The sequence below is a fragment of the Ochlerotatus camptorhynchus genome, unplaced genomic scaffold (assembly GCF_037179485.1).
Source record: "Ochlerotatus camptorhynchus isolate MF236.1 unplaced genomic scaffold, CSIRO-AGI_Acam_v1.1 ptg000432l, whole genome shotgun sequence".
NCBI lineage: Eukaryota > Metazoa > Arthropoda > Insecta > Diptera > Culicidae > Ochlerotatus > Ochlerotatus camptorhynchus.
Window position 1 is genome coordinate 7,932,366 of NW_027040918.1, and position 19,550 is coordinate 7,951,915.

Consider the following 19,550-nt stretch of genomic DNA (forward strand, 5'->3'; position numbering starts at 1 on the left):
CTTTGCACGTAAAGTATCAAATTGCAGGAAATTTTGATTGCAAATATGGACGTTTGCATACAATATTTGTAATATTTCATGAAATGTATCATAAATTTACACGATCTATTTTGCAAGCTCTATCATAGTAATGGAAATTTACTCAAATATCAGTTGGATGAAATAGCAGTGTGAACTCTTCGGGGGTAAAAACGCTAAAATTCGATTTTGGATTATCCATCCACGTTTTTCTACAAGTGGGCGTCATCTCAATTTTGTGTTTCTTCGTCGAAATTGGTTTCTCTTAAATTTAGAGAATTCTTGCCAATTTGCTATGTTTTGTGAATTCTGAAGTAATTATTGAGATAAAGGTTGAAAATGTGGAAATTTTTAGATGGCACTGGTGCTTGCGGTGATAAAATTGCGCTATTTCTTGAAGACTCTAATTGCTGAAACATAATTATCCGCCCATTCGAACACCCTTAGTATTGAAAATTAGTTTTCCACAACGCTTCCAATATCGTGCTCCGCCATGGATTATTATATCAAAAGTATTCCACTGTTCTATATCATTTTGAAATCCAAAATCACTATTCAGGAACTGTATGTATTGGTTACTATAGTTTAGGCACCTAAGACCTAGGTGGACTTTCAAAAAGCTTAACTACCCCATATCCACTTGATTTCCTATTCATATCGGTCCGCTATTCTTTTACATCCAGCATAATTCTACATAAAAATGATTCCTTAAATGAAACACACATCTAATCGCAATATTAGATAAATTTCCACCAAACGATCTTTGCACAGAATTATGATGCTGATGGATTCAACAACAACAACAACAACGACGACGACGACGATGTGGTAACCAGAGGACCCCCTCCTTCTTTTCCGGCAATGCGATCAAAGATAAGATTACAATAATTAACACCGTCGCATCAACTCCAGCTGCCGCCAGTCGCAAGACCTAGATCTGAACGATGCCACAAAGTTGATTACAAGTTTCCCAGTACTCGGAATGCATGTCGCTATATGAACGAATGGATGTGGTGATAAAAACACGTCACCCAAATAGAATGCTCATCGTACTTCTCACCCCCGAGCAAGTCATTTACATCTAGATGTGATTTACGAACCGGAGACCCCCCAATTCATTGAAACCGTATACGCACGTCGCAGGTGGGAATAATGAAGGATTACGCCGGCCGCCAAAAATCGCTTCGCCAATCCGACCCCCCCACCCTATCTGGAAAGATTATCATCGCCGACGCGTGCTTTTTATTTCACATACCGTGTGGGAGTAGAGCCGTCAGATTCACTCCAATAAACCACAATCCATAAATGAATCATTATCAATTAACCAAACAAGTTGGACCCCCTATCGCAGGATCGGTTACGGGTAATTCGGATAGGCACTATCCATTTGATATCGCTGTTAATTGCAACAACGTTGACCTCGATGCTGGTATCAAGTCGCAGTTCTAATGTATTGCTCGCTTTCCGGACTTTTCCTCATCCTAGAAGCAACCAGCAAATTAAACTGGAAAGCCCATTTGATTGCGAAAACAGAGTTGATGAAGATTGGCAACCTTTGTAGTCGTTGTTTCAGTCGCTTCCCGACTTCAATCAACCATGCAGTGCGTAATAACTAATAAAGGAATGCAATACCGGTACTGATTTGAATTTACTCAGAGTTTTCCGAATGGCAGCAACAATGGCGTACGCCTTTACCAACTGATATGATCCCACTAGTTTCTTGCAAGGAAAATCCTTGTATTTTCTGCGCCACGTGATAGTAGCTGAGCAGTGACTTAATATACCATAATTGATGTTACATTGCTGCGGCTACACGTTATTGTGTTATGCACGTCAGAAGATCTCTGCATAATTTTATGAAAGCACACAAGGAAAATTATATCTTAGTCAGTTCGTAGTTGCCGAGAAGAAAAGGAAGAAAATGTTCTTGAATGCCAAACACAATGATACACTTTTCCCAGGGAAATTTAAAAAAAAAAACCTAATCCTTCGTTGAACCAACTAAGAATCGGACGTGCAAGGTTTCGTTACATAAACATGTTTTTACTAACTAGTGACCTTTATTCGACTCCTTGACGAGGATATGGCAAAAAGGTAATTCAGAAAAGATTCCAATGGGCTCTGCTAGGAGAACTTCATGTGAATTCTTTGCAGGATTTCAACAATCTTCTCCTTCCAGACTTGGCAACCTTTTTTACGACACTTCTCATTTATTTAAATGTTTAAACCAACTTAATTAAGAAACAGTCAATTTTAGTAAAAAAATTTGACGTATGACAACGACATTTATGTTCGATTTTCTAGTTTGTTGTTTTGGATATTGTTTTGGAACAATGTGAATTTCATAACTCAACTCTTTTGTAGAAAGGTGGCCCATGGTTTGGGTGGTTTTGTATAACAAAACGAACACTCCTGTTTATGTCGGTGCTCAAACGATGACTGCAGTCAAACTTAGTAGTAAAATTTACGTTTATTGGCTGGTTTTTTATGTTTCAACATTTGGTTATACATTTCAATTGGTTAGCCTTTGGCTCTTCATCTTTGTTCTAGTTAATTGGTTATTCTAATGTGATGATTGCGTTTAGCGTTAATTTACATGATACACTTTTAAGGACTTGTTTTCGTTTGAATTAAAAAAAAAATGATAACCTACCTACTTATGCAGAGGAACATACCTAACTGCTTAAACTAGGTTGCCAAATCACGAATGATCTGGTAGTTGGATCACAGACAGGCGACTCTGAATCTTTCCAGCGTGGACGTCTTTCTTTCCTCGAGTGTTTGAAGACCGGCCATGTCGTGAATCTCAGAATTACGAGTTCACGGTGCGCTGTTAAGGATCATTCTGAGGATCTTGTTTTGGATCCTCTGAAGCTTTAAGTGGTGGCACTTAGCACAATTCTCCCAGATTGGCATATCATACTCAATAGCCGGCAGAATGATCAGCTTGTGGATAGCAAGCTTGTTTTTGAGAGACAGGGTGGACTTCCTGTTTGTCAGAGGGTAGAGAGCGACCCAAGTAGCAATTCAAGCTGAACAGTAAGAGCAGAAGCTGATTATTTGTGGATTTAAGATGTACAAAGATGATTAACAGCTGGCTGAATACATAGTTGATTAGTAGTGCATGAAGCTAATTGTATCCCCATAATTCAACCTCGATAAGTTAGCTGACTTAAAGATTGAACAAGCTTTATTTTAGCTTAACACTACTCCACAAATCAGCAATGCACTACAAATATTTTGCCTGATTTGTTAAATATAGTCAGTGTCACTCGTTGCATTTCTGGCATTTTAGTTCTCTAATTCTAAATCTAAATTTATTTTATTAATTCACTGCCTACCTTTCTAATCTCAAGCAGCCTCAGCAGTAGAGACAAGGTAGAGGAGCTTTTTAGGAATAGAAGTGGGCTGCTACGATGCCTGAAGTATTAACATTTGTATTTCTGTTTTTTTTTTTGTTTTTTTTTATTGCTATAATGCATTGAATTATCAGACTGAATTATAACTCAAATATTGCACTAAAATAGCTTCCACATGACCATCGAAATAAATTGCGCACTTGTGTCTACATTGTGTTAACTACACTTGAAAATTGAGAGGAATGTTTCACTGTCACCAGATGTTGTTTACAATTTTGCATTGCTGTATAATACTCTTCCGGTTGCTGTTATTCAACTTAAAATTTTACGTGTTTCAAGTTAATGATCATATCTTTTGCCATACATACTTTTAAGTCGTTCAGTAGGTATGATTGATACCTGTGAATCAGCGACTGCTGGTCCTAATCCCGAAATACACAGTTAATTTTTTAGACTTATAATAACAATATAAATGTAAATCCAATTAGTCAGCATCTTGTTGCAGTCCCATAAAAATGTGTGAGATATGAAGCGGTCTTCCATTATTATTTTTACTCAATAAAACTAGAAGGCTGAACAAGGGTTGGGAAAGACTGTTATTTAATACATTAAAAAGCTTATAATTGATATAACTGTTAAGCTTTTGGCTGAATAAAATCACCAGATTTAGATGTTTAAAAGCTGAAAAAATGTTAACGTGGTCTATGTACAACAATTATTCTAACTAAGGCAGAATTAAAATCGATTGAACAACACTTGTTAAGCATCAAATTGTTAGCTAGGGACCTGATCAAGATGTTACACTTGGTGGATGTCTTCTCCACATGGGATCGGAATAGCAATTTGTTAACGAGGGTGAGACCAAGATAGACTACTTCACTCGACCATTTAATGGGAGTGCTATCAAGATGGATCATGACGTTAGCAGGCAGAACAAGTGGTTGTGTTTTAGCTGCATTGATACAAATCTTCCTGGCCTTGAAATAGTCGGACAGAACATCCAGGCCTGATTGTAGTTTACTCGCCAGAGCACGAATCACTCGGTCCTTATAGATGATAGAGGTGTCATCTGCGAATATTGCAAGGATACCACCACCCGGCAGGGGAGGAACGTCTGACATGAAAATGTTGAATAGGACAGGCCCAAGCAGGCTATCCTGAGGGACCCCTGCATCAACGTTCAACGTATCAGGGGACATCAAGTAGACCTGGAATGATCTGCCTGACAAGTAGTTTTTGATGAACTTCACGAGGTAGATCGTAAAGTTGTATCGATGCAGTTTGTACACTAGGCCATCATACCAGACATTGTCAAATGCCTTCTCAACGTCCAACTATGCCATAGCAGATTTTTTTTGAAACGAACTTGTTCGGCCTGATGATGTTAGTAACTCTACTTAGTTGATGAATCGTTGAATGATCTTTCCTAAACCCGAATTGCTTCTTGAGTAAGATGTTATTTTCGTTGGAAAACTCCAGCAAGCGGCTGAGTATCAACTTTTCGAATAACTTCGAGATGGAGTACACGATGCTGATGGGGCAATAACTTTTGGCACTGGTAGGATCTTTGCCAGGCTTGTGTATTGGAATAACTTTAGCTAACTTACACCACAGACAAACAGACATAACACTCGCAATCACATTCATCGCTAATAATGTTTTAGTTGGGAATGTGCTTGCGCCACTGAAGCATTGAGCAAGCCAACAAATTTCGAATTTATCAGTGATGCCAGTTCTTTTTCACGTCTAGGTAGTAGATGTCAGCTCTTGAAAATGATAAGTGGTCAAGGCATCCCACTGGAGACACACCACATCTGACGAATACAGAAAAAATAGTTGTTGAATATTACATTGAAAGTGCTGCACATTAGTCATTCCATTCCTAATATTACGCTGCACGATTAACACAGAATTCGAGAACAAATCATGTTGATGACTGTAATATTCTATCAACTTTTACCCCTTTTACCAGCTATTGATGTTCAATACCTAACCATGAATTTCATTGATTGATACATATTATATTTTTTTGCTGTACACACATTAAAGTGATGAGCGGTGGTAGAAAGGGCACTAATTAGTGATGCATTACCTTGTTTAAAAACTTGTGTCCAGCAAAAGAAAAAGCACACTAAGCAAACAAAACAAATCTCTAAAAAAAAAGTCTTAACTTCTGAGAATTTTTCCTACGGATCCGTATTTCTGCAAAATTCAATCAATTCTATAGATCTTCGGAAAATTTCGTAGAACCGCCATCACTGACTTTCATCTGTTTTGTTTTTATTCAACACAGCTGACGCGTTGACAGAACGAGGGAAAAGCAACTAGTGAAAAAATTGCATGCACGAGGGATGCTCCGGTTGCAAAACATTGCTTGGGCATGTGGATGATAGAAGGTGCTAATGCGCATGCAAAATACGCTTGACGATATTTTTGGATGAATTTTCTTCGAAGAGTTATGTCTGTTTGTCTGTGCTTACACCATGCAGGGAAGTAGCCAAGCTCCAAACATTTGTTGAAGATAACGGTAAGATAGTTTAAGAAGTCTGTTACCGCGAGGCAATAAATTTAAAACCAAAACCATAAGATAACCACATAGTTGCATCTCGTTTGCATAGCCCTAGCTGACGTTGATACCAAGGCCAAGAATATGAAATGAAAAGTAGGGCAAAAGGAGCGAGAGCTCGTTTTACATAATCTAACTGCAGTATTTACTTAGGAACGTTTCTGCGTTCAAGTGGGATAAACCCGCCCACGCATGGCATGCTTGCGCATCTAGGTTAAGTTTAGCTTTCCCTCTCTGTTTATCCTTAACGAAGGATATAATTATAATGTTTAAACGTTACAAATGTCACATTCTTATTTGTAGAGCCATATCAGATCTGAGTTACAAAAATAAATAAACTTACAAGTTATCTGAGAAATCCCAGATCTAAGAGGGCATAGTATATAAGGTCTAAACAACACAAATTTACCATTTCAAGGGCGATCGGAATCCTAGCTAATTAGGATAGGCAAATTAGGTTAAAGTTTGGTATTGAAAGGGATATGTTAAACCCTGGACAAATCATGTAAAAGTTTTACATAATTATAAGTTGCTAATGCAACACGTAGCCGTAAGATCACTTTGTACAATTTTGTTGAATAAAATTAAGTTTCGTAGGTTACTCCAGATTCTTCTCTTTTTGAATCCGAAAGAACTTTCGGCCTAGAAGTGAAAACTTCTCTCCTTAACCGGAGAAAAAAGTAGCTCCTAGAATCGAGAAACAGTGTTTGACCTAGTAAGCGAAAGACTCTCCCTAACCAGAGAAGAAAGTAGCTTTTGGCGGCGACAAAGTCAACTCGAGGTTGACTACACCATCCATAACCGCGACCTTCATGTTGTAAGTGCTTCTAACAGCTGCTATTACCTCATCAGCCGATATTCTACTATCATCATGCGCTACCACGGGGGTGTCAGCTACTCTAGACATTGCCTCCAATACGGCAGGCTCATGGGGGCTCACCATGGTTTGGCCAAGATTATGTGAAATCACAAAATGTTGGCCTAGAGCATTGGTCTTTTCAACTGATGGGGTTATGAGTAAGGATGGGTTCGAGTTCTGGTCAACAGAGGAAAGCGAAGGAATCGGGCTTGACTTATTTTTCAAAATTTTAGTCATCTTCCAAAATGGCTTTGCACAAGCTGGGAGAGAGCGTATCTTGTTGGCAAAATCGTTATTTTTTGAGTTCCTCCATCCTGACCTGGATAATTTTGGTTAGCCTATTGACATTGGTCTTCAAGTGGGGCAGCCCAGAACTCTGGAACTGCCTACGAATGGTGTTGCGGAGTTTGATAAGATCTTTGGTTGGGCTGTCAAGGTTCAGAGTATGACTCACCTGTCTGGATGCTGGTACGTGTTGCTCCCTAGCACGGGATATCACCTCTTCAATGGTTTGTAGACACCGATCGACTTCTTTGAACGACTCCGGTTGGACGTCGTAGTCGATTTCTGGGTCCACACAGCGCTGGAACTGCTGCCAGTTGACACGATGTGGTCACTGGATAGTGGTCCTAGCTCAGTTCCTGATAGGCGACAGGTTGAGAGAAATTATCGCCTATGTTGCTGATGAAGATGTCGATGGTGGCATGAGCTCCAGATCGACTCAACCTGGTGGGAGAATCCGGACACAGGATGTTGTAGTGGGCTTCCTGCAGATCATTGTAGAAGATTGAGCCGTTCTGGTTTTGCCAACTATTGCCCCAGACTTGATTCTTGGCGTTCAGGTCGCCAGCGATGATGAAATTTTGCCGCCATCGTGTTAGCTTGATGATGTCTCTACGGTAGTCGGCGGGCAAGCCGTCCCTAATGTTGGTTTGCTTGGGGCAGTAGACCGTGATGATTGTGAGTGGACCAAGCGATGTGCTCCGATGGCTTCGATACTTTGCAGCTGGAAGCTTGGTAGTAGCCGACAGCTAATGTTCCATCCTCCGGAGCTGGAGCCGAAAGTTGGGAAGGAATACGTTCAGCTCGGGCTTCAAGTGAGTCTCGGTGATGACGGCTATGTCGATATGCCGTTCGTTGAGAAAGTCAACAAACTCGAAGTTTTTGCTCTTCCAATTTACAATTTTGATGGCTTCACGGTCCATACTTAGTGATAGAGAGGCATTTCAAACACTGCGTAACATCACTATATTGAGGTTTTTATTGCTCCCAACTGATGATGACCTGAAACAGGACCCGGATTTTGGATCTCAGAGCCGCAAGACTGGTGAATCCCTTCGTGAAGTGCACCAGGAACAACTGGTCACGGAAGCTGGTGTTGTGGTTGGAACGCCGGTTCATCGGGTACACCGCCTCAGGCTTGAGCCAAAGCCGCTCCAGCTTGGATTTCACCGCAGCCGCCTCGAACGACGGTAATCCACGCAAAACCACCTTCAGTGGCTTGCTCGATGGGAAATCATGCGTGAAGAAGTCCACGTTGTTGTCCTTCAGGAAACATTCTTTTTGTTTGTACTCATCCAGGCTGGAGCACATGATTCGGGTACCAATGCTGCAAAGCTTGAAGCGAGGCAGTAGCTTGTGTTTTGCCAGTTCGATACCCAGCTTGGCAACATCCTTCACCGGCGTGAAAAGCGGGGGAATCCGCTCTCTTCTAGCAATGGGAACGGTGTCACCATCGCCATTTTCTTCCGAGAGTACTGCATACTTGGCTTGCAGTACCCGTTTACCGGCGTCGCTGGGCCTGTTTAGCCATTTGGACCATTTGTTTCGTGTTTGCAGGTACAAGTAAACTTGCCAGGACGTGAGAAGGTGACGACTCTGTACGGCGCAACGCGACAGCACAAAAAGAATCAAAATTGAAACGAGAAATCAAGCGAAAATACGGACCGAACAGCTCAGCAGTCGAGCAAAGAGTGTGATGGTGGCTTGAAGTCAAACTTTCAACGTTTCCCTTACTTTAGCATTTATATTAGCTTTCTATGCCCCTCCTTTTTTCTGTGTTTTGCTGATGTCGGTGAATGAATAGAAGAAAAAAATATTGTTTGACAAAATAGTGTCAAGTTTTGAACGCTTATAACATGGTCATATAGCGGCGCCAGCGGTGTAGTGGTAAGCGTGATTACCTCTCATCCCAGGAGGCCTGGGTTCAATCCCAGTCGGCGCCTTAGGCATAGCATCTCTAATCACGCCTTCCTTCGGAAGGGAATGGGTCGATAACTAGGTAGCATTGGTGCTCAGCACGGAAAACAAGATCGACGGAAAAGAAAGCAAGGAAAAAAACATGCTCATTTATGAATGAAAATCTATTTTAATTACCCCATTTTATTCTGATTGATTATACGATTTGTTTGGTTTAAAAACGTAGTTGTTCTTCAATGATTAACTATTGAAAAATGATCAAAGTTTTAAGCCGTAATCAACCAAACGGTAGCACTCAAAATATTTTGTTTTGTCTCTGCTTTTTCTATTCATTCTCCTACATCAGCAAAATACAGAAAAAAAAGAGGGGCATAGAATGCTAATCTAATTCAAGCTGAACATTACATAAGGTCCTAAGTAACATTGACCGATTCTCTTCGTCGACTTTCTCTTTGCATCCTAACGGCCATGTTAAGACATTCCCAGCTATTTTCAGCTCACAGATCGACGAAAGAAGCTATTATCTATCTTCTAATACGACAAACATGACAAGAAACGGTTCTATACCCAAGTTATTAATGAAAGTTAAGTTAAGTTTTCTTTATTAGCGAGGCTTTCAGCCTGAAGCTGGTTCTCTTCCGAGAAAGTGGATGAAGAGAATCGATCAATGTTCTCGAGCCTTGAGTCACGAGAAAACGGTTTCCGAAATTTTGTTCGCAATAGCTGATGTGCTCTTTTCTGTTGTTGGTCGTGATTTGTTCGATTGGTTCCGCAACTTGACAGCTCAATTAGTTCCCGAGATTCTATCCGCCAGACTATAAATATAGCGACTGTAATTAATATGCGTTGAGTAACCTACGCTTTATGAAAATTTTCCATACGAAGTGACGCACAAATAAGTAAAAGTTAATCAATCTGAGCTAGTTTCGTTTTCACTGTACAACGCAACGAGTTGAGCTGTAAAACTGCGTTTTTGAGGAGCATTCACACAAGACCGGACGTGCGCTCACACGAATACAAGTTGGATTCCGGCCGGACCACGTTCTGGTAGGTGTAAATTCTGTCAAAATCGTTTACCGGTATCTTTGGCGCACGAACTTTATTCCTTGCTTGCCGAACGCTTCAAAACGATACAAACTAATAGCGCACTATTACACAAGTTTTGCACTTTTGAGGACGGTTCACTTTTATTAAACAATAAACTAGAGCTCTTATGTAAAGATTTATTGCTGGGCTTGAAAAAGACCTTTCGTTTTCACTACATTTTTATAAATAACTGATAAATTGAACAATTCCTAGTAATTGCAGTGTTCAAATTCTTCTGATATCGGAGTAACGATGAGCTGGATGTTCGACGGAGTTTTAGGTACGTGTTTGGCAAAGATAACCCACGGACCATGGCAGTGGATTTAACGACGGTAAGTGCAGCTTTTCCATTTCCCTGAACCGATTTGCGTCTGCGTCTGGTTGTTTTTCATTGGTGTGAGATGTATGTATTGAGCTGCTAGGAATGCTACGATGTCCATGCTGCAGCGAAAAAGTCCAAGGTCGAACCATCCAACGTGCAACGTTGAATGATTGTGCAGCTTCAGCTTGCGTCGTAAGGGATCATCTTTTTGATGGCTGTGTAAGGGTGAGCACCTTGCGGTCGATGAAAATGTATGGGAAACTTGAATATTTCCTTATTTCTTCATTTAAATATTTAAATATTTAAATATTTAACAATTATAATGAATGACATACCACACAAATCGACACATCGACACACAAATCATCAAAATCCATTGATTATTGGCCAAGTTATTAGCATTTAATTTCTAACCAATTTTCGTTGCATTTCCCTGGATTGGCACCCTTCCCGAAAGATACCGATAAAAACCAAATTCGCTATAAGTGTATATGTAAACAACAATACACATCGATGAACAGCTGTTAAACGTCATTTGTATACAAATGGCGGTGTGTTGAAGTCGTGCTTATACTTTCTGTGACACAGTGTATTTACATTCAAGAACTTTGACTACTAAAATTTCAAATATATATTCGCAGTATTCTTTTGGAACATGCTTCCAAAGTCTTTATCATTTTAGATTTGATTGGTTTATTTATTTATTTTAATTTTTTATAATCTTTTATTTAGTAAACTATGACTCGCTTATAGCTCCAGGATATACAACAACCAACCAGCAATCCAATTAAATTTTGCCGAAATTCGACGAAATGGTTAAAAATAATCAAGAAGCAATCTGTTCCATTAAGATTCGTAGGCGTGATGACGCAAAACACGGAGGCCATTGACAGGTTTGAATGATTCGATGTATAAATGTCTCGGATGAAACGGTCAACAAGACACAACGCGGCGTTTGTAAGGGGATCCACCCAATCACTGGATGCATCCTACGTGGCAGGAAAATAACCAATCGATTTGTGTGGATCGAAGAAGGAACGAGGGAAGCGAGTTACGCCATCATCTCATAAAATTCAATTACAACATTATAATTTTTATGGGCACTTGAGAATAATAACAAAAACAAGCAAACATCAGCACTAGTAGCAGTAGAGATGCGGTACGATAGTGTTCCGATGAGCAGAAACCAAACACCTTTCTCATAAGTCGAAAGGATGTGCTACTTTCATCAGGTCTACCAACATCATCGATTGGTGCTGGACTGGGATGCGGTTTATGATGCATCGTTATGTGGACTTTGTTGCGTTTTGCCGTTGGTGTTGCGTGGACTTGCGGTTCTTTTTTGGGCCTCCCGATAGCTTAGTTGGTAACAAGGAATTCTTTCTAAATATTGTTCAAAAGATTACGAAAGCAGTGGCGTAGTGAGAGTGTTCTGACAATCTTTGGAAAATATGCCCCTTTCCTAATTGAAAAACCCAAAAATCAGGTTTTGACAATGCCGGTGGTTGAGGGGTGAACGTGACTGCGTTTTCACCCCAGCGGGTTTTTGGGATGCTCCGAGGCGAAAGGTAAAGCCGTTGATCCTGGTCCATGTTTTAGTTTAAATGATCTTTATTTTAGTTTAACTTGGACGATTACCATATAAATTTTTTACTAAGTGATTTAATTGCTTTCTTCATCTTTAGGTATGGGCAAAATTTAAAATTTGTTTTACAGGATTAGTCCTAGACTTAGTACACGGTCGACCACCTTGGTGGGATTGGTTTGTTTTGTTTTTAGAATTTGAAGAGAAACTACTTAATACTACTATTTACAGCTTAAAACTAACCTACTCTACTATATACACTTAACCTACTATGTACAAATTGCTTATTAAAGCATGTTCAGAAAGATTGCATTTTTGAATAAATTTAGTTGTCATATCATCAATTTTGGAATCTACTTTGGGAATTTCTGCCTCTTGATGGAGGTCTGCTATTCTTGTGTCGAATGGACGATCTAGGATCATCCTCAACACTCTATTCTGTGCAACCTGGATTTTGTTCCTGTGGGTCTGAGCGCACGATTCCCACACCGGGGCGGCATAGAAGATCGCGGGGGCTATGATCTGTTTGTAAACAGCCAGTTTGTTTTGCCTTGAGAGGCGGGATCTGCGGCAATTGAGCGGATACAAACACCTAACCAAGGCGGAGCACTTAACTAGGGTTTTCCCTATGTGCGAGCGGAACAGGAGCTTCTCATCGAACAACATCCCGAGATAAGTAACATCAGTGGACCACTCGACCCTTGTACCATCCATTATTACGGTACAGGAGGGAGACGGTTTAAGTTTTGGTGATTGTCTGTGAAGGAACATGATCGCTTGGGTTTTCGAGGCGTTGATTTTGATTTTCCACGAGGTGGCATAATCAGTAAAGGTGTCAAGGCATCGTTGCAGCTTGTTCGTAATTTCACGAGGCATCCTACCCTTGACGGCTATCGCGGTGTCATCTGCGAACAGAAAGAACACGCAACCGTCTCCTAGAGGAGGGATGTCCGACGTGTAGATGCTGTAAAGCAGTGGTCCCAGCAGACTCCCTTGCGGAACACCTGCTGGGATCGGAAATTGTCCCGAAAGGGAACTATTCAACGACACCCTGAACGACCTTTGCTGGAGATAGCTACGGGTGATTTTCACAAGGTATGGTGGAAAGTTGGAGTTACAAAGCTTGTATATAAGTCCGTCGTGCCAGACATTGTCAAACGCCTTTTCGACGTCTAACAAGGCCATGGCTGTGGACTTGGATACAGCTTTGTTACTTCGGATGTTATTCATCACCCGCACTAGCTGATGATTGGTGGAATGCCCCTTGCGGAACCCGAACTGTTCCGGAAGAAGAATGTCATGTTCCTCCACAAACTTGTTTAGTCGGCTGAGGATCAATTTTTCGAACAGCTTGCTCAGCGCTGAGAGCAGGCTAATCGGTCTGTAGCTTGACGGTAGTGAAGGGTCTTTCCCAGGTTTGCGGATCGGGATGATTTTTGCCACCTTCCAGATGCTTGGAAAGTAGTGCAGCTCCAAGCATCTGTTGAGGATGGCAGCCAGCAGCGAGTGGACCCTCGGGCTGATATTTTTCAACGCTAGGTTGAATATTCCGTCAAACCCGGGAGCCTTCATGTTTTTACTATATTTCAGCGCTGAGCAAATTTGTTCCTCTGTAATCCGTTCTTCTGGAGGGACGGCACAAGGGGAGGCATCTAACGTCTGGACGCACTGCACAACCTGGTTCTCGAGTGGACTTGGGATTGTAGAGCCAAGCAAATGCGATTGGGCAATGTGCTCCCCAATTGCATTGGCCTTCTCTTCGTTGGTGATAAGCCGTTCGTCATTGACTCTAAGTGGTGGAATGGGCTTGGGGTGAGACTTCAGCACCTTGGCAACCTTCCAGAATGGTCTGGAACGGTCGTCCAGGTTCTGAACGAGCCGCCCGAAACTCTCGTTCCGGATTGAGACCATTCTGGAAGCGATCTGCCGATTCAGATCGACCATTTCGTATTTACGCTGCAGATCCCCAGTCCGCTGAAACTGGCGTCTACGAACATTTCTGAGCCGAATCAAGAGTTTGGTGTGGGAATCAATTGCTTGAAACTTACCCCTCACAGGAACTCGTCGAACGCACTCTTCGTCAGCCACGGATATGGCTTGATGGAGACCCTCCAGAGCCCGGTCGATGTCCTCCACTGTGTCGAGTGGTGGGTTGTCGTCGATGTGGCGGTCGACCACGCGTCGAAACTGGACCCAGTTGACTCGATGGTAGTCCTTCCGCTGGCACGGTGCAGGGGCCACGTTGTAGCCCAGCTCGGTCAGCACCGGTTGGTGGTCCGAACTCAGGTCGTTGACGGCAACCGGCTTGGCTAATCTGGTGTTTGCCAAGAACAGGTCCAGCGTCGATGGGTTGCCCGCCGGTGATGTGAAGGTTGGTTCGTCCGGAAACCAGACGGAATAGAGACCATGCTGGGAATGGTCGAATAGCAGGCGGCCGTTTTGGTTCTGCTGGTAGTTCCGCCAGGCCTCGTGCCGGGCGTTCAGGTCCCCTCCGATTACGAAGCGGGCATTGGTGCGGGTTATGATGGCAAGGTCGTTCTTGAACTGCTGTGCTGTACCATTGCTAACGGTACATTGCCGGGGGCAGTAGACAACGATGAACCGGATGTTTCCGGTCGATGTTTCCACCTCAACGCCGACGGCCTCGATGATGGAAGTGCGGTAGTGGGGTAGGGTGCAGTACTTGATGCCTTTCTTGATGATGACCGCGACACCGCCCCCCCTGGAGCTGGTGCGATCAAGCCGGACAATGCTGTGGTCGGGCAGCCAGAAGCTGTCACCGGTCTTGAGGTGGGTCTCGGTGAGAAGGCCCACGTCGATGTCGTGCTTGCGGAGGAAGTCTGCAAGCTCAATGTTTTTCGCCCCTACGGAGCGAGCGTTCCAGTTGGCAATCTTTATGGGTTCACGGTCCATAATTAGCGACGAAGGAGATGATAGCTTGGAGCTGTTGTGTTCTTGTTGCGCAGGTGCGCTTGATGATGATGGCCTGGGCCAACAGTGTGACGATCTCATCCGTTGACAGCGGAGAATCGTCTGTAGCTTCACCGGTTGTACTGGCCAATCCCGGAGCAGGGGGATCCGTCGATGGCCCGGAGGCTTGACCGGGTACTGCAGCGGCAGCCAACTGGGCAGCAGCCAACTGTTGGTTGAGCGGGAGCGGCGGCAACACTGGAATTGGCCGTGATTGGACCGGTGATAACGGAGGAAAGTTCTGCGCGTTGTTTTCTGGAACCTTCTTGCGACCGGGCTGGCTGTTGGACGAGGCCTTCTTCCGGATCTCGGCGTATTCGGCCCGCTTCGGACAGGCCTTACTCGTGGCCTTGTGGGCGGCACCGCAGTTGGCACATGTGGGAGTGGCTTCCTCGATGCTGTCGCAGTTGTCGATCTTGTGGTTTTTGCCGCATTTGATGCAGCGGCTGGCCATGCGGCAATTCCTGGTGCCGTGCCCGAACAATAGGCTGTTCGAGCACTGAGTGACGCCACGGTGGGTCGGCTTATACCGCTCCCACTTCACTACGATGTGGAACAGTGTGCGTGTCGTCTGGAGATCCTTCACGGTTGTGGAGTTCTTCTCCAGATGGACCAGGTAGAGCTGGTCACGATACTTGATGGCCTTGCTGCGGGTCATCTTGTGGACTTCGACCGGCTTGAGGCCGTTCGCCTTAATCGCGTCCATTAAGGTGGTGGTGTCCATGTCGTGGAGTCCGCGCAGCACCACTTTCAGCGGCTTGGTGGCCTCGATGTCGTGGGAGAAGTACTCCAGCTTCATCCTGTCCAAGAGGGCCTGAACTGCGTTGAAGTGTTTTTCGGCCGGGACCATCAGTTTGTAGCCTTCCGTGCACCGTTGAATGGTGCAGCGAAGGCCCTGCTTAATGTAGAAATCCAGCTGCTCCCATAGCCCGGGAGGGAAGCCCTTCACATAGAAGGGTGGCAACTTAACTTTTTTCGGCACCGTCTCAGGGTCTGACTGCGGATGGGCTCCGTTCTGCAGGGCCGAGAACGGATTGTTGCTCAGCAGCTTTTTTGCTGCTGATGCGGTGGCGCTGCTGTCTTCAGGTCTGGGTCGTTTAGTTCCGGGAGGCCCCGGCTGCGGGTCCGCAACGCCTGTCGGGATGGGCAATGGGGTTTTCTTCTGCTTCTTCTGGGCTGGCTCGGTGGTCGCGCCGTCTCCTGGGAGAGTCTGTTTTCCCGGTAAACCGGCACTCGCGTTACCGCGCGATTTCTTACCCATGGCTGGGTCAGCGAGAGCGTCACTACACAACGCGGAGCTAAATCGACTTGCGAACGAACGAACGAAACTAGAGAGAATTCAAATCGACTGAACTGCTCAACAGTCTGGCAGCGAATTGAGCTGATCCTGGTCCATGTGTTGATGGGATCGATATAAAGGGTCCAGGCCAAGGAGGTGACTCCACGTCTTCGGTTATTGGCATGTTTAAAATTCTAAATTTAAGTTCATCTCAGGATATCATATTTTTCTTATTCTGATTTCTAGATAACGAGATATGTTTAAGACAAATGTTCAGAATCTTAAATATTTGATTTTTAAGTGTAAATTCTCCAATTTTTTTTCGAAAATGCAAGACTGCAGAAAATTTTGAAGATTGTGACTGATTTTGTTTATCTCCGCATCACGCAAATTTGTATAATCAAAAATGTAGTGTAAAGCATACCGGGAATTCCAATTTCATGAGAGATGTCACAACAGTGCAAGGTTGCAAATACTTATTTCAGCTAAAACCATATTATTTTTTTTCTAAATTATGAAATAATTCGATGCTATGATCATATTTTGTATTGGTTAGATTCAAGAAGAGGTTACACAGAATGTGTTTGACACACCAAACTTGTTTATTTAACTTCATGAGAGTTACAATCAGCGATTTTTCACTCACTCACTCACTCAGCGATCAGCAAATCGCTAGTTGTGACCAGGTACGGGAAATCAATAGTGTTTGAAGCTTTTGTAGGCTTTGATCGAAGACTACAAATCAAGAAGACTGGCAACTCTTCCAAAAATCAGGAGACAGTAACGACAACGCCTCTTCTGAGCAAAAGTGGAACCTGTGTATGATGGTGAGTGTTAATTCACGAGTGTATTCACACACATATGGGGTGTTCATAAACTACGTAGACAGTTTAGGGGGTTGACAATTATCCACGGCCCATACAAATTTTACAAATTTTGTATGGACAATTGTCTACGCAGAGGGAGGGGGGTCGAGAATCCAATAAAAAAAACTGTCTACGTAGTTTATGTACAGCCCCATAGGTAGAAATAAATAGCTGTAAATTATTGGTTTTGTTATGATTGTCGTAAAAATGAATCGTTTCATTCTTTGCTTTATGCAGACAACAAGTAAAATTCCAGCTAAAACTGAACAAATGCGTAAGTGAATTTGTTTTGAAAATTAAAACTCTGGCAATGATGCCATACACAATGATGGTGGGACCTTCCTCGATCATTTATTTGCTATCTCATTATTATCTTCCGCTTTTTCTAAGCCCTTTAGTGATGCATTTATGGGCATTCGTATGGTGCATTAGTAAAGTCACGGCTTTGGCACCTGGCCACAGCGGGGGGAGTTAAGTTATGACGCTTGGCAACTTGGCACAGTACTCGCTGACTATTTGAATTTCACTGGCCAATCCGACACTGTTGTTATCATTCTCTGAAAGGGATCGGTCGATTCCAAGAATTCCGGAAAACTTCGAGGTTAGGGTGTAATTGCTTTTGTAAACAAACACGTTAATCGCTGATTTATCGCGAATAAAAGCTCAATCTAGCGAACAAACTATACCAAATGATAGAGGAGTCATTCCTCTACCTGTTTGTGTTGTTAATTTTTTAGATTGAGTCTACATACAGTCTACCCAAGTAACCAAAAGTTCCGCATTCAACGATTAAAATCACTTTCAAGTTCCGTAAAGTTCAAATAAAGTTCCGACCGAACCTTCAAGTTCCATAAAGTTCAAATAAAGTTCCGACAGAACTTTCAAGTTCCATAAAGTTCAAATAAAGTTCCAACCGAACCATCAAGTTCCATAAAGTTCAAATAAAGTTCCGACCGAACTTTCAAGTTCCATAAAGTTCACATATAGCTCCAACAGAACTTTCAAGTTCCATAAAGTTCAAATAAAGTTCCAACCGAACCATCAAGTTCCATAAAGTTCAAATAAAGTTCCGACCGAACCATCAAGTTCCATAAAGTTCAAATAAAGTTCCGACCGAACTTTCAAGTTCCATAAAGTTCACATATAGCTCCAACAGAACTTTCAAGTTCCATAAAGTTCAAATAAAGTTCCAACCGAACCATCAAGTTCCATAAAGTTCAAATAAAGTTCCGACCGAACCATCAAGTTCCATAAAGTTCAAATAAAGTTCCGACCGAACTTTCAAGTTCCATAAAGTTCACATATAGTTCCAACAGAACTTTCAAGTTCCATAAAGTTCCGACAGTTCAGATGACGCAGCGGTTCGTGCTGGGGCTCTCACGCAGAAGGACTGGGTTTAATTCTTCAAACAGCGCCAAAACTACTAATGCTGATAAATCAATAAACATAAATACCTGCCTTTAGAAATAACTTTCATAAAAGTGCGAACTAAACATAGAATTGGTTTAGAGGGCAAAAACCCTTTTTAATTTATTTTCTAAAAGTTCCGTTCAAGTTCCGCCAGAAGCTGCTTAGAATTCTCTTCAATTATGATACCGGAACTTTCAAGTTCTTATAACGACTTAAAAATGAGGCTGCTTAGAATTCTAAAGACCATCACTAACTAAGCTGCTTAAGCCACAAATGGCCTTTTATCAGAACTTTTGGTTACTTGGGTACAGTCTACAGTCTCGGTTTCATGTTCTGACAACATCTAAAATGGAAATATATTCTTTATCAATACGAACCGTTTGGGATTGTAGTTCTTTAACCTTTCATTTTCATTTTCTCCAACATTAGATCTTGCTACACCTTCCATTGGATCGTGAGGAAGGTAAACAAACGGCTTTTTGAATCCTTGAATTTTCAGCAGCTTCCGAATAACGGTGGTTCACTCAATGGTGGTGGAAGCTGCGAATTCCTTATAATTGATTGCTTCCAAAAGGCAAAATAAACAATATTTCGGTTCCTCGTTCACAAGCAAAAGTTACTTTCACTAGGTATCGATCTGAGTTTCAATCACTTACTTGATCCACCATGACAAGTTTTTCGGTTTGGAGTTGAAAAAAAACCACGGAAAATTGCCGTGAAATTTTGTAGAGGAAAACAAAAACAACACCGAGTACCGTGTTATGATAATTCGTTTCGTTGACATTAGGTCACACACACACAGTCACTGTTTATGAACAGTATCACTAACACTTGTTCTTCAAAGTTCCACCTTTGATTGACAGAGGCGGTTTTATCAGTGACGTTTGACATTTTTATGGGAGAAGGGAACAGTTGCCAGTCTTCTTGATTTGTAGTTTTCGCTTTGATATAAGCTACATTTTCTGTAAACAACTCAAATCTGTTTCCAGCGTTACAGGCAAATGAATGTAAATGAATGCACGAAATCAATG